The sequence below is a fragment of the Scyliorhinus torazame genome, chromosome 10, assembly GCF_047496885.1.
Source record: "Scyliorhinus torazame isolate Kashiwa2021f chromosome 10, sScyTor2.1, whole genome shotgun sequence".
NCBI lineage: Eukaryota > Metazoa > Chordata > Chondrichthyes > Carcharhiniformes > Scyliorhinidae > Scyliorhinus > Scyliorhinus torazame.
This window is the reverse complement of record NC_092716.1, coordinates 251,387,168-251,401,606: the sequence shown is the minus strand read 5'-3', so window position 1 is coordinate 251,401,606 and position 14,439 is coordinate 251,387,168. Positions and strand designations below refer to the sequence as shown.

At 50.6% G+C, this 14,439-nt stretch overlaps 1 non-coding gene across 1 annotated transcript; it reads right to left on the bottom strand.

Annotated features, from left to right (window-relative positions):
* Nucleotides 1-241: 241 nt before the first annotated feature.
* On the bottom strand, nt 242-315 carry trnak-cuu (transfer RNA lysine (anticodon CUU)). The gene has a single exon. It is a non-coding gene; the product is annotated as a tRNA-Lys (tRNA).
* Between the last annotated feature and the right edge of the window lie 14,124 nt (nt 316-14,439).

The following is a 14,439-nucleotide window of genomic DNA, read 5'->3' as shown; positions in this document are numbered from 1 at the left end:
ATTCCGGCGCCTGTTCGGGTACACAAAGGGAGAATTCAGAATGTCCAATTCACCTAACAGCACGTCTTTCGGTACTTTGTGGGTGGAAACCGGAGCACCCGGAGGAAACCCACGCAGACACGGGGAGAACGTGCAGACTCCGCACAGAGAGTTACCCAAGCCGGGAATGGAACCTGGGACCCTGGAGCTGTGAAGCAACTGTGTTAACCACTGTGTTACCGTGCCGCCCAAAAAAGATGAGCACCCAACATGGGGCTCGAACCCACGACCCTGGGATTAAGAGTCCCAATGTTCTACTGACTGAGCTAGCCAGGCTGCCATCCCAAATATTGTCAGCGGAACCTTTCTCCAATTCTGCACTCAAGCTGCCAACCGAACCATGGAGCAGTTGAGAGATCTGGGGCGAAATTCTCCTACGCGCCCCGCCCCATTTCTGCCCCGACCGGCCGGCGGGAGTCTCCGTAACACCGGCCGGTCAATGGGGTTTCACATTGTGGGGCAGCCCCACGCCGTCGGGAAACCCCCGGGCGCCGGCAAAACCGAGACTCCCGCCGGCGGAGAATGACGCCCCTGGGGCGTCATTCTCCGACCCCCCGCCGGGTCGGAGAATGGCCGTTGGCCGCCGTGAATCCCGCCCCCGCCCCCGCCGAAGTCTCCGGTACCGGAGATTGGGCGGGGGCGGGAATCGGGCTGCGCCGGTTGGCAGGACCCCCGCTCAATTCTCCGGCCCGGATGGGCTTAAGTCCCACCCAGAAATTGACTGTCCCGCCGGCGTAAATCAAACCTGGTATTTACCGGCGGGACCAGGCGGCGTGGGCGGGCTCCGGGGTCCTGGGGGGGCGATCTGACCCCGGGGGGTGCCCCCATGGTGGCCTGGCCCGCAATTGGGGCCCACCGATCCGCGGGCGGGGCTGTGCCGTGGGGGCACTCTTTCCCTTCCGACTCCGCTACGGCCTCCACCATGGCGGAGGAGGAAGAGACTCTCCCCACTGCGCATGCGCGGGAAACTGTCGGCGGCCGCTGATGCTCCCGCACATGCGCCGGGAAACTGTCGGCGGCCGCTGACGCTCCCGCGCATGCGCCGGGAAACTGTCGGCGCCCGCTGATGCTCCCGCACATGCGCCGCATTTCCGCGCCAGCTGGGGGGGCAACAAACGCCATTTCCGCCAGCTGGCGGGGCAGAAATCCCTCCGGCGTCGGCCTAGCCCCTCAATGTTGGGGCTAGGCCGCCAAAGATGCGGAGCATTCCGCACCTTTGGGCCGGCGCGATGCCCGTCTGATTGGCGCCGTTTTTGGCGGCAGTCGGCGGACTTCGCGTCGTTGGTGGAGAATTTCGCCCCTGGGGCGAAATTCTCAGTAATCGGCGCAATGTCCGCCAACCGGCGCCAGAAAGGCGCGAATCAGTCCGGCATCGCGCCGTCCCAAAGGTGCGGAATCCTCTGCATCTTGGGGGGCCAAGCCCTAACCTTGAGGGGCTAGGCCCGTGCCGGACTGATTTCCGCCCCGCCAGCTGGCGGGAAAGGCCTTTGTTGCCCCGCCAGTTGGCGCGGAAATGACATTGCCGGGCGGCGCATGCGCGGGTGCAGCAGCGGACGCTCACGGCATCCCCGCGCATGCGCAGTGGAGGGGGTCTCTTCTGCCTCCGCCATGGTAGAGACCGTGGCGAAGGTGGAAGGAAAAGAGTGCCCCCACGGCACAGGCCCACCCGCAGATCGGTGGGCCCCCATCGCGGGCCAGGCCACCGTGGGGGCACCCCCCAGGGCCAGATCGCCCCGCACTTCCCCCCAGGACCACAGACCCCGCCCACGCTGCCTTGTCCCGCCGGTAAGAGAGGTGGTTTAATCCACGCCGGCGGGACAGGCATTCTAGCAGCGGGACTTCGGCCCATCCGGGCCGGAGAATCACCGGGGGGGTCCGCCAACCGGCGCAGCGCAATTCCCGCCCCCCGCCGAATCTCCGGTGCCGGAGAATTCGGCAACCGGCGGGGGCGGGATTCACGCCAGCCCCCGGCGATTCTCCGACCCGTCGGGAGGTCGGAGAATCCCACCCCTGCTCCTTTTATCAAATGCAACATTTTAGTGGAATACCTGGAAAAGAATTACAATTCATAACAGATATTGTGACGAGTAATTCATGAACGTGGAACTGTGACAGTGCGAGGCGATCGGTCTTAAGCGAAATTGCTTTTGAGTGTTTTGCTTTGCAATAAAAACCCCACAAAACCCCATGTGCATGAATTCTCTGGCCTTGAAAGGTCTCAAAGTCAACCATATCTGTCATCAACCTGATGCCCACTAGATCAAAGTGGCTAAGACGTGTCAGGCAGCAAGCAAGCAGTTGCAGCCATCAGCACGGTGTGCTGGCAATCCTACAGTCGCACAGGATGCAGTCTGTGCATCTCCCGAAGGCGATTGCAGGAAGCAAATAGTGTTTGTCAATCTAACCTATGCTTAGCAATAGGGCAACTGGGGACGCGGGGGGGTAACGTTAATTTACCACTAAGTGATAAACAAGTGATAGTGGATTAGCTGCCCATTTCAACGTAACTCAAAAGGAGCACAACAGACAGCTGAATCACTAATGCTCCCTTTTCGCCCAGCGATAAGTATTGAAATGAATCTCTGAACTGCACCCCCCCCCCCCCCCCGCCAATCTTGCGAGTTAATGAAAAGAAACAGGGGAATAAACCAAAGTTAACATATCCTGGACCTGCCATGTGTACTTCTAATTGTTTTAAACCTTGTCTTCCGAATACGAGGTTCGAGAGAGAGAAAAAAAAACCTTCGACCATTTTAGATTCATTTAATATTCTCTCTGGCTTTTAAACACTGGCTGTGTTCAGTTTTGACAAGCTTCCCGTCTTGTCTTGTCAGTGTCAACACATTGACTTTGGATTGGTGCTAAAATATTGCCTGCGGTTACGCAACTCATTATTTCTACTTTCTTTTTTTATTTGCCATCAATGTGTAAAGTATGCAGTGTTTTCGGCCTTGAGCTCTGGGCAATGCTTCATTAAAAAAAAACACAAATTTAAATTCGATACAAAGGTAGATGTGCATAAATGAACTGCTGCTCCACTCATCTGTCCAATGGAAAAATTGTGCCAATCTCTTTCCAGCTGCCCGAGTAACCAAATTGCCGAAATAATAGCGGAAAAGGCTGGGGATGCACAGAGAGGAACAAGACAACATTTCGAATTGGTATGACTCCTGTGTCCAATCGACTCGAAACGTCTACACTTTCTCTCTCCTCGCGCGCTGCTAGCCTGCTGGATGTTTCTGACACTTTCTGTTTCCGTTTCACATCCCCAGCGTCCGCAGAGTTTTGCCTCGGAACCAAGGTTATTTTTCAGGCAGGTTGTAATTTATAATTTTCAGCGTGTTTCTGATAGTACCGACAAGAAGAAGCAACTGACGCGAGGACTAGGTTCAGATTAAGAGGAAATTTAGAGGGCTGGACCAGGGAATATTGTAGATGGTCACGCCCTCCCTCCACGTCCTCGGTGCGTAACAACACAAAGATGATGTGCCCACTGTGAGGTGGCACCGCTTATGTCATCTCTGCCACTTCTACTTTACTGATGCTTCAAGCAGCTTACATGGCTCTCACCATATTATTCAAATTTGTACTGTGTGAAGTCACTTTGCACTGACATATGGATGGTGGTTGTTGCACGGCTTCCAGCCTCTGACCTGGGTAGCTTTGGGGAGTCAGGAGGTGAATTACTCAACACAAATGTCCCAGCCTCTTGTAACCACAGTATGGCTGGTCCAGTTTAGTTTCTGGTCTATGGTAACCCCAGGATGTTGATGGTGGGGAATTCAGTGAAGATAAGGACTTTGAATGTCAGGGTGCGTTGGTTGGATTCCCCCTTGCTGGAGATGTCATTGCCTGGCACTTGTGTGGTGTGAATGCTACTTGCCACTTAGCAGCTCAAGACCTTTGCTTCATTTGGGCATGGACCACTTCATTAAATGAGGAGTCACGAATGTTACTGAATATTGTGCAATCATCCATAAACAGCCTCACTTCCTGATGGAGGGGATGTCTTTGTTGAGGCAACTGAAGATGGTTAGACTGAAGACTATCCTGATGAATTCCTGAAGTTATGTCCTGGAGTTCAGCTGACTCACCATCAACAACCACAAGCATCTTCCTTTGTGCTCAGTAAGAATCAAACCAGTGGAGAATTTTCCCATTGACTTCAGTCTTGCCTAGGCTTCTTAACGCCATGCTCAGTCAAATGTTGCCTTGGTGTCAAGGGCAGTAACTCTCACCTCACCTCTGGCATTCAGCTCTTTTCTCTATGTCTGGACTAAGGTCGTAATGAGGTCAGGAGCTGAGTTGTTGTGGTGGAGTCCAAACTAAGCGTCAGTGAACAAGTTATTTACGTGTGAGGGCTACTTTATAGCATTGACAATGACACTTTCCATCACTTTGTTGGTGATTAAGAATCGACTGATAGGGTGATAATTTATAATTTTGGATTTGTCCTGTTTTTTGTGTACAGGACATACCTGGACAATTTTCCACATTACTGGGGAGGTGCCAATGTTGTAGCTGTATGGAACAGCTTGGCCAGGTGCAAGGTTTGTTCTGGAGCACAAGGCTTCGGTACTATTGCTGGAATATTGTCAGGGCCCATAGCCTTTGCAGTGTCCAGTGCCTTCAGCCATTTCTTGATATCGTGTGGACTGAATCGAATTGGCTGAAGACTGGAATCCGTGATGCTGGAGGCCTCAGGACGAGGCTGAGATGGATCATCCATCCAGCATTTCTGTCTGAAGATGGTGAAATGATTCAGCCTTACCTTTTGCACTAATATTCTGGGTTCTTTCATCTTTGAGAATGGGGATATTTGTGGAGCCTCTTCCTCCTGTTGGTTAACTATCGATCACCATTCGTGACTGGGTGTGACAGGACTGGAGAGCTTAGATCTGGCTCATTGCAATCGCTCAGCTCTGTCTATCGCTTGCTGCTTATGTTGGTTGGCATGCAAGTAGTCCTGTGTTGTAGCTTTACCAGGTTAACATCACATTTTTAAGTATGCCTTTTTGCAGCTCCTGGCATGCCGTCCTGCATTCTTCATTGAAGCTGGGTTGATCCACCAGCTTGAAGGTAATGGTAGAGGAGGAGATATGCCGAGTGATGAGATACAGATTGTGATTAAATACTAGTCTGCTGCTCTTGATGGCCCACCTGCCTCGTGTATCCCCAGATTTGAGCTGGTAGATCTGTTAAAAATCTATCCCTTTCAACATGGTGGTAGTGCAACACAGCAGGGCGGAGGGTATCCTCAATGTGAAGGCGGGACGTCTCCACAAGGTCCATGCAGTGCTCACTCCTCATGGACAAATGCATCTGCGGCAGGTAGATTGGTGAGGACGAGTAGACGTTTCCCCTATTGTTGGTTCTCTCACCTGCCATAGACCCAGTCTAGCAGCTATGTCCTTTAGAACTCGGCCAACTTGGGCTGTAGTGGTGCTACTGAGCCAGTCTTGGTAACGGACATTGAGGTCCTCCAACCAACCCAGACTAGACAACTGCCTCCCAACTGTAGAGCTCTGTTTCGGTATCTCTGGTTAGTCTGTCCTGCCAATGAAACAGAACCATGGCTCGGGATGATATTACTGCGTCTGGAATATTGATTGTGAGGGATGATACTGTGAGTATAACTATGTTAGATGGTTGCTTGACTGTTCTGTGGGACAGCCCTCCGAATTATACCACAAACCCCCAGATTGTTATGGTAGTTTTAAAAGGTGTTTAATCATATTTTTTTAAATTTAAACTCTAAATTGTAAAAGAAAAACTGGTGGCCGCTGTCAATGATTGTTTTAAAAGTACTCTTCTGGGGTATGTTGAATGACCGGCCAACTGATATAGCATCTGTTCAAGGAAGTTCAATAGAGTTCCTTGTTGACATATCCTTAAAGGTAACTTGTTATGAATGCTTGGCTGAGTTCCAAATGTGACAATTATCTCAGTCGGGGGTTCTGAGTTCAGTTTTATTCATAGCTGAAGATGCTATTAAAGAATTAGGGGTATGAATATAAGTTTGTTATTATTAAAAATTAACTACTTGAGTGTGGGTGTGGGATGAGGGGGTGTGAGAGCCTACAATTTTTTTAAGCAAATGTGACAAAGTCTCAGAAACCAAGGTAGACGTTCTAACCAGCTCGTCTTGTCAATTGCCTACCCCATGACCACCTATGCTCTGTTTCCAGGGTGTTATGTCTGACCCCCATCTGACACCCGTGTCCTCCAGAGACAAATCTTGCCATTTGTGCTATCTTTTCACGGAGGCAAGTCCGCTCGGTCAGGAAATTTCCCAACTTAAGCTATCTACCTCGGTAGCTAAAATCAGGCCCCAAGGCTGCCACTGTGCATGTGGAGAGGGTGCTCCCCCTGGTGTTGCAGCAAAGGTAATCACAGCCAATATGTTTCGCACACTGGCTACTTCAAGCAGTTCAATAAGCGTTTTGCAGCTCAATGAAATGAAATGAAATGAAAATGAAATAGTCCCCTGAATTTACCATCGTAGCAAAAATAAAATCCCACCTTTTATATCTCTAAAGGTACAGTGTAAACTTTAAACGGCCTAATTTGCACTGGTGGTACTGAATATGCATGGCTTTTTTTTCGAACAAAAGAGATGCCATTTGAACATTAACAAAAGCACTGCAATCATTTATACCCCTGAGCTATTTCTGCTCATTTTGGAAAGAAATTGAGGTGAGTGTTCCAATTTAAAATGGGCAGTTTCATTCACATTTCACAACAGGGAATGCAGTGGCATAATGGTGTTGTCTTTGGACTCGTAATCCCAAGATCCAAAGGAATGCTCTGGGAACTTGGGTTGAAATCCTGCCACTGCAGATGGTGAAATTGGAATGTAATAAAAATCTGCATTGACCATGAAACCATTGTTGTTGAAAGTCTCATTAGGGAAGGAAATCTGCCAACCATACCTGGGCTGGCCTACATGGTGTTGACTCTTATCTGGCCCGTCAAGGTCAATTAGGGATGGGCAATTAATACCTAGTCAGTGACACGCACCTCCCATGAATGAATAAAAAAGATTAGCTTTCAGAGAAGCATGGAATGGAAATGACAAATTCTTCTCGTCAAAAGTGTGGATGTGGTTCAAGGTGTTTCATTATTGCAACATATTGCAACATAGGGGCTTTTCACAGTAACTCCATTGAAGCCTATTTGTGACAATAAGCGATTATTATTATTATTATTATTATTTTGGCTTTACTCCGCTCCGCTTATTGCAATTAATTTGAGTTGGCGAATATTTCACTCTCTAGGGTGGGTCGTGAAAGATGGGGCAGGTTAAGGTGCTTGGGAAATAGAAGTCTGAAGAAGACAGGTGTAATGACTGAAATATTAGCTTCTGACTATCACTTTGTAATCTGTAAGGACATTTCCTTGTTCCCTCTCGTCTTCCCTTTGTGACACTTTGGATTCAGCAGGTCAGCCTTCACGCAGCAGGTAATGCATACAACCCAGAACCTTTTCAACCTTTCTATGCCTGTGTGCTTGTTGACATCCAGCACTGGACAAACCCTAACTCCCTGTGGATTAAAATAGGGAAATCTCCAGCCATTTGCTCCGTGAATTGCCCCAGCCACGCACTCTCCCAGGGTCCACCAGATCCTGACCTCAGAATACAGCTGACCATGAACCCAAACTGAGTTTTCCTTCACGCATCTTCTCCACCGCAAAGATTGACGATGATGACCTCTGAGATCTTGCCAGCCTCTGTGCCTATGTCAAGCTGTTCACTTCTTTTCTCACCACTAGACTCGGCGACTACAATTCTTTTTGCTGGCCTCGCATCAAGAAATTAGCAAATAAAGAAATTAGGAGAGCGAAGAGGGGGCATGAGAAAGCACTGGTGGGGGAAATCCAAAGGTGTTTTATATGTATTTAAGGACAGGCGGTTGGCTAGGGAAAGAGTAGGGCCCATTGGGGACAAAAGTGGCAATTTGGGTGTGGAACCAGAAGACATAATAATAATAATCTTTATTGTCACAAGTAGGCTTACATTAACACTGCAATGAAGTTACTGTGAAATTCCCCTAGTCGCCACAATCCGGCGCCTGTTCGGGTGCACTGAGGGAGAATTCAGAATGACCAATTCACCTAACAGCACGTCTTTTGGGACTTGCGGGACGAAACCCAGACAGACACAGGGAGAACATACAGACTCTGCACAGTGACATGGGTCCCGAGGAGGTCCCAGATGGGAGGCTAATGAAGACGGTAAGAGCCCAGGGGATCCAGGACAATTTGGCAAACTGGATCCAAAACAGGCTTAGTGGTCGGAGACAGAAGATGATAGTTGAAGATTGTTCTGGTGCCTGGAAGCCTGTGTCCAGTGATATTTCACAGGGGTCGGTGTTGGGTCGCTTGCTGTTTGCAGTCGATATTAATGATTTAGATGTAAACGTAGGAGGTATAAGTAATGTTCGCAGATGACACAAAAATTAGTGGTGTGGTAAATTGTGAGGAACAAGGGGCGGGATTCTCCGATATCGTGCGATCTCCGCCGACCGGCGCCAAAAACGGCGCGAATCAGTCCGGCATCGCGCCGCCCCAAAGGTGCGGAAGTCTCCGCATCTTGAGCGGCCGAGCCCACACCTTGAGGGGCTAGGCCCACGCCGGACGGATTTCCGCCCCACCAGCTGGCATGAAACTGACTTTGCCGGGCGGTGCATGCATGGGAGCGTCAGCGGCCGCTCACGGCATCCCCGCGCATGCGCAGTGGAGGGGGTCTCTTCCGCCTCCGCCACGGTGGAGACCGTGGCGAAGGCGGAAGGAAAAGAGTACCCCCACGGTAGAGGCCCGCCTGCGGATCGGTGGGCCCCGATCGCGGGCCAGGCCACCGTGGGGGCACCCCCCGGGGCCAGATCGCCCGCGCCCCCCCCCAGGACCCCAGAGCCCGCCCGTGCCGCCGTGTCCCGCCGTCCCAATGGTGGTTCAATCCACGCCGGCTGGCGAGGGTTGACAGCGGCGGGACTTCGACCCATCGCGGACCGGAGAATCGGCGGTGGATTCCCGCCGACCGGCGCGGCGCAATTCCCGCCCCTGCCGAATCTCCGGTGGCGGAGAATTCGCGACACGACGGGGGCAGGATTCACGCCGGCCCCCGGCGATTCTCCGACCCGGTGGGGGGTCGGAGAATCGCGCCCAAGGTCTTAGATTACAGGACGATATAGATGGACTGGTTCGATGGGCAGAAACGTAGCAAATGGAATTTAACCGTGAGAAGTGTGAGGTAATGCATTTTGGAAGGATTAACAAGGCAAGGGAATATACAATGAATGTCCCGACCTGAGGAAATACCGAGGATCAAGTACAGAGGGCAGCACAGTAGCACAGTGGTTAGCACAATTGCTTCACAGCTCCAGGGTCCCAGGTTTGATTCCCGGCTTGGGTCACTGTCTGTGCGGAGTCTGCACGTTCTCCCCGTGTCTGCGTGGGTTTCCTCCGGGTGCTCCGGTTTCCTCCCACAGTCCAAAGATGTGCAGGTTAGGTGGGTTGGCCATGATAAATTGCCCTTAGTGTCCAAAATTGCCCTTGGGGTTACTGGGTTATGGGGATGGGGTGGAGGTGTGTGGTTGGGAAGGGTGCTCTTTCCAAGAGCCGGTGCAGACTCGATGGGCCGAATGGCCTCCTTCTGCACTGTAAATTCCATCAAAGGAACTTCACAGATCTCTGAAGTCAGCAGGACAGGTGGATAAGGTGGTTAAGAAGGCCGATGGGATTCTTGCTCTTATTAACCGAGCCATTGAATATAAGAGTGGGGAGGTGATGCTGGAGCTGTATAAAGCACTGGTTAGACGCCGGCTGGAGTACTGTGTAAAGTTCTGGTCACTACACTATGGAAAGGAAGTGATTGCACTGGAGAGTGTGCAGAGGAAACTCACCAGGATGTTGTCTGGGCTGCATTGATTCAGTTATCAAGTGAGACTGGACAGTCTGGAGTTCTTCTCCCTCGAGCACAGAAGGCTGAGGGGGGACCTGCTTGAGGTGTACAAAATTATGTGGGACACAGATAGGGTGGACAGGGAAATACTTTCCCCCTTAGTGGAGGGTCAATAACCAAGGGCATAGATTGAAGGTAATGGGAAGGCGATTTAGAGGAGATGTGAGGAAAAACCTTTTCACCCAAAGGCTGGGAGGAATCTGGAACTCACTGCCTGAAAGGGTGTAGAGGCAGGAACACTCAACTTTTAAGAAATATTTAGATGAGCACTTGAAACGCCAGAACCTACAAGGCTAAAATGGGATTAGAATAGTTAGGTGCTTGATGGCAGGCGTGGGTGTGATGGGCCGAATGGCCTCTTTCTTTGCTGTAAAGCTTTATGACTCTATGACCATTCTCCCATCACAGATCATGTAATAATGCTTCTTTATCAGAGCCTCTTCAGTCATTGGCTGGGCCCAGGCAGAAGTCAGTTCTTGGGTATAAAGCATTCTTTATTAATGCACAAAGTGAGGTTTGCGGTGAAGCGCGGTGGTTATGCCACCTGCAGCTCCCACACCATTCCAGGGCCAGGATTTTTCAGATTGCGGGGATTTGTGGCTTGCCACCTGAAGTGTCGGTGGTACCGCCAACACTGACTGCCCTGCAACCATTTAGTGATCGAAAGAGCATTAATCGGCTGAAGACGGGACTTCCACCCCTCTCTCTGGGGGACATCCTGGGCGAAATTCTCCGTAGACGGCGTGATGTCCGCCGACTGGCGCCCAAAATGGCGCAAATCAGACGGGCATCATGCCGCCCCAAAGGTGCGGAATGCTCCGCATCTTTGGGGCCCGAGCTCCAACCTTGAGGGGCTAGGTCGGCGGCGGATGAATTTCCGCCCCGCCAGCTGGCGGAAAAGGCCTTTGGTGCCCCGCCAGCTGGCGTGGAAATGACATCTCCGGGCGGCGCATGCGCGGGAGCGTCAGCGGCCGCTGACAGCTTCCCACGCATGCACAGTGGAGGGAGTCGCTTCTGCCTCCGCCATGGTGGAGACCGTGGCGGAGGCGGAAGGGAAAGAGTGCCCCCACGGCACAGGCCCGCCTGCGGATCGGTGGGCCCCGATCGCGGGCCAGGCCACCGTGGGGGGCACCAGGACCCCGGAGCCCGCCCGCGCCGCCTTGTCCCGCCGGTACGGTAGGTGGTTTAATTTACGCCGGCGGGACAGGCATTTTAGCGGCAGGACTTTGGCCCATCCGGGCCGGAGAATCGAGCGGGGGGGCCCACCAACCGGCGAATCTCAGGTGCCGGAGACTTCGGCAACCGGCGGGGGCGGGATTCACACCAGCCCCCGGCGATTCTCCGACCCGGCGGGGAGTCGGAGAATCTCGCCCCCTGCCTCAGAGAGCTGCTAGTCTGACTGGGCAGCAGGTCTTTAGCCCCAGAAGATACAGTGGACAGAACTGGGACTGCAAGCAGTCACCAGAGTCATCCCAGAGTGCAGGATAATAACAATCTTTATTATTGTCACAAGTAGGCTGACATAAACACTGCGATGAAGTTACTGTGAAAATCCCCTCATCGCCACACTCCGGCGCCTGTTCGGGTCACAGAGGGAGAATTCAGAATGTCCAATTCACCTAACAAGCACGTGTTTCGGGACTTTGTGGGAGGAAACCGGAGCACCCGGAGGAAACTCACGCAGACACAGGGCGAACGTGCAGACTCCGCATAGGCAGTGACCCAAGCCGGGGATTGAACCCGGGACCCTGCCGCTGTGAAGCAACAATGCTAACCACTATACTACCGTGCCCCCTATCAAGTGCGTGTGGGTGCCTCAAGGTGGGAAAGAGAGCTGAGGCCAGGCGAGTGAGCAGAGTGATGTGGGGATGTTGGCGGAGATGGTGTGGTGATGGTGGGGCGGCAGGGTGCTGCTAATTGTGTTTCTCTTAATTTGGCTCTGAAGATGGCGGCCAATATGCACGCCTTCCTTCATTCTAATTGCGTTTTGCTCTAGAGTCGGCAGGTATCTTTCGATACCGCCACAAGGTTCAAAACCGAATACTGATCAAAGACTCGATACACCAGTTAATTAGTTCAAACTCAATGCCCATTTACTTACACACACAGTCAAATATACTCATGCATAAAACTCTACAAACTAAACTATCACTACCGTTAAAGCCTATACTTAGCTTCGGGTGCGCACTCAGTCAGAGGAACAATGGCCGTTGTTCGGTTCTGAGGCTGCTGGGGTCGAACTGGTCTGGAATAACAGCGAGGAGCGTCTGTCTGGTAGCGTGCGTTGACCCTAGACTTACTTGTTCTGATGTTGCTGTTGGGCAGGTCTCTCCTTGTTGAGAGCCGGAGCAACAAGAGAGCCATTCCCTCTTGGGAGATCCTTCTTATACCCAAAAGGGGCTTTGCGCGCTTTTGGGCGAGTCTTGAACTTGGCCCCAATTAATTGGGCCGTTTCCCAATCGTTCTTATCGATTTCCTCCAAAAGAGGAATTTGTGCGATTTCTGTGCTGGAAATCTCTGTGACAATTGGAAAAGGGCTCCCAGGAAAGTGGGCAAATTTATTTAGACATAGTCAGAAGCAGCAGAGAGAAAAATCAGAAAGGGAGCTCAGAGGCAGTGTGATTCAGCAGCAGAATGTACATAAACAATTGATGCATTTTTACTGTGCATAGCTCCCATCTTTCAAGCACCATCTGGATATCGTACCTATTAAAATTGTCACTCTTATTTTCTTTATATTTATGGGGTTAAAATTCAGGGAATGAAAATGTGATTATGACCTGTGGGCATATGATGAACTGAATATATAATTTAACCCAGGCTGTATGAATAACTTGCTTGTTTCGCTGATTTATTAATCTCTCAGAACACGATCGTTCCATACGCCTTACAGTTTGAAAAAAATATTTCTAATTAAACTGCACAAACATGAAATGAGAAGCTTAATGACCCAAGGACTAAACAAAGAAATCTATAGTTTTTTTTGTGTTGTGAAAATCCCAGGGTTTCATTTAAGCTATTTTCATTCAATGGTTGCAACATTTTATGGCATATTTGTGCAGCGGTCAAAGTGGTGTGTGATTTAGAAAGAACAGCAAGTGTTATAACCGATAAATCTTTTGCAAATGTGTTGTTTCCTTGGAGTTGTCTGCTTTGAATGATCGGAAATCTTCAATCATCTCAGACACATTTTGCCAGCTTCGGAGACAGATAGATTTGATTTTCTTTTTCCCCTGTGCCTGTCGCCGACAAGGCCAGCATTTCTTATCCATCCCGAATCGCTTTTGAACTGAATGGCTTGCCCGGTCATTTTAAGGTGCAGTCAAGGATCCACCCCAGTGCTGTGGGTCTGGGATCACATGTAGGCCAGGCTGGATTGGCAGGCTTCCTTCCCTGAAGGACACGAGTGAACCGGATTAGTTTTCAACAACACAAGCTGTCATGGCCACTATCACTGATATGAGTGTTGTGTTCTGCTTCTTCATGTAGCATAAGCTGCTTCCTTGATGTATACTCTGACAAAGGAAAGTTCAGACTTGGAGATAGGTTTAACACATTTATTGAACAGTTAACAATTCTCCTACTTGAGTTCAACTCTCCTGCTGACCTTACTATAGTAACTCAATCTAACTAACCAGTCTGCTCTAAGCCATGCGGTGGGTGTGATGCTTCCGATCTGCCCCTGTCTCTCTGAGTGTCGCCTGTGGAAAAGAGAAAGAGAATGTATGCTGTGTCCTTTTATATGGGTAGCCCCCTTGTGGTAGTGTCACCTCTGGGTGTGTCTTGACTGCCCATTGGTTGTGTCCTATCTTACTGACCTATTGATTAAATGTCTGTGTGTCATGATGTCTCTGGTGCTCCCTCTCGTGTTTATTTAGTTCTAGTGTATCTACATTAACCCCCTGTGTATCTACAGTGATGCATATCACCACAATGAGATTTTTTGAATCATACAATCCCTACAGTGCGGAAGTAGGCCATTTGGCCCATCGAGTCTGCACTGACCCTTAAAACGACCACCCTACCTAGGCCCAATCGCCCCCCTTATCCCCATAACCCCACCCAACCTGTGGACACTTAGGGGCAATTTATCGTGGCCAATCCACCTAACCAGTGTCAAGTGCTCATCTAAATTCTTCTTAAATGTTATGAGGGTTCCCGCCTCCACTACCATTTCAGATACTGAGTTCACCATTCTCACCGGCCTCTGGGGGAAAAGGTTTTTCCTCAAATCCCCTCTAAATTTTCTGCACCTCGCCTTAAATTTAAGCCCCCTGGATATTCACCTCTCTACTAAAGGGGAAAATTCCTTCCTATCTACCCTATCTGTGTCCCTCATAATTCTGTACACCTCAATCAGGTCCCCCCCCCTCAGCCTTCACTGCTCTAAGGAAAACAAACTCAGCGTAACCAGCCTCTCTTCCAAGCTAAAAGGCTCC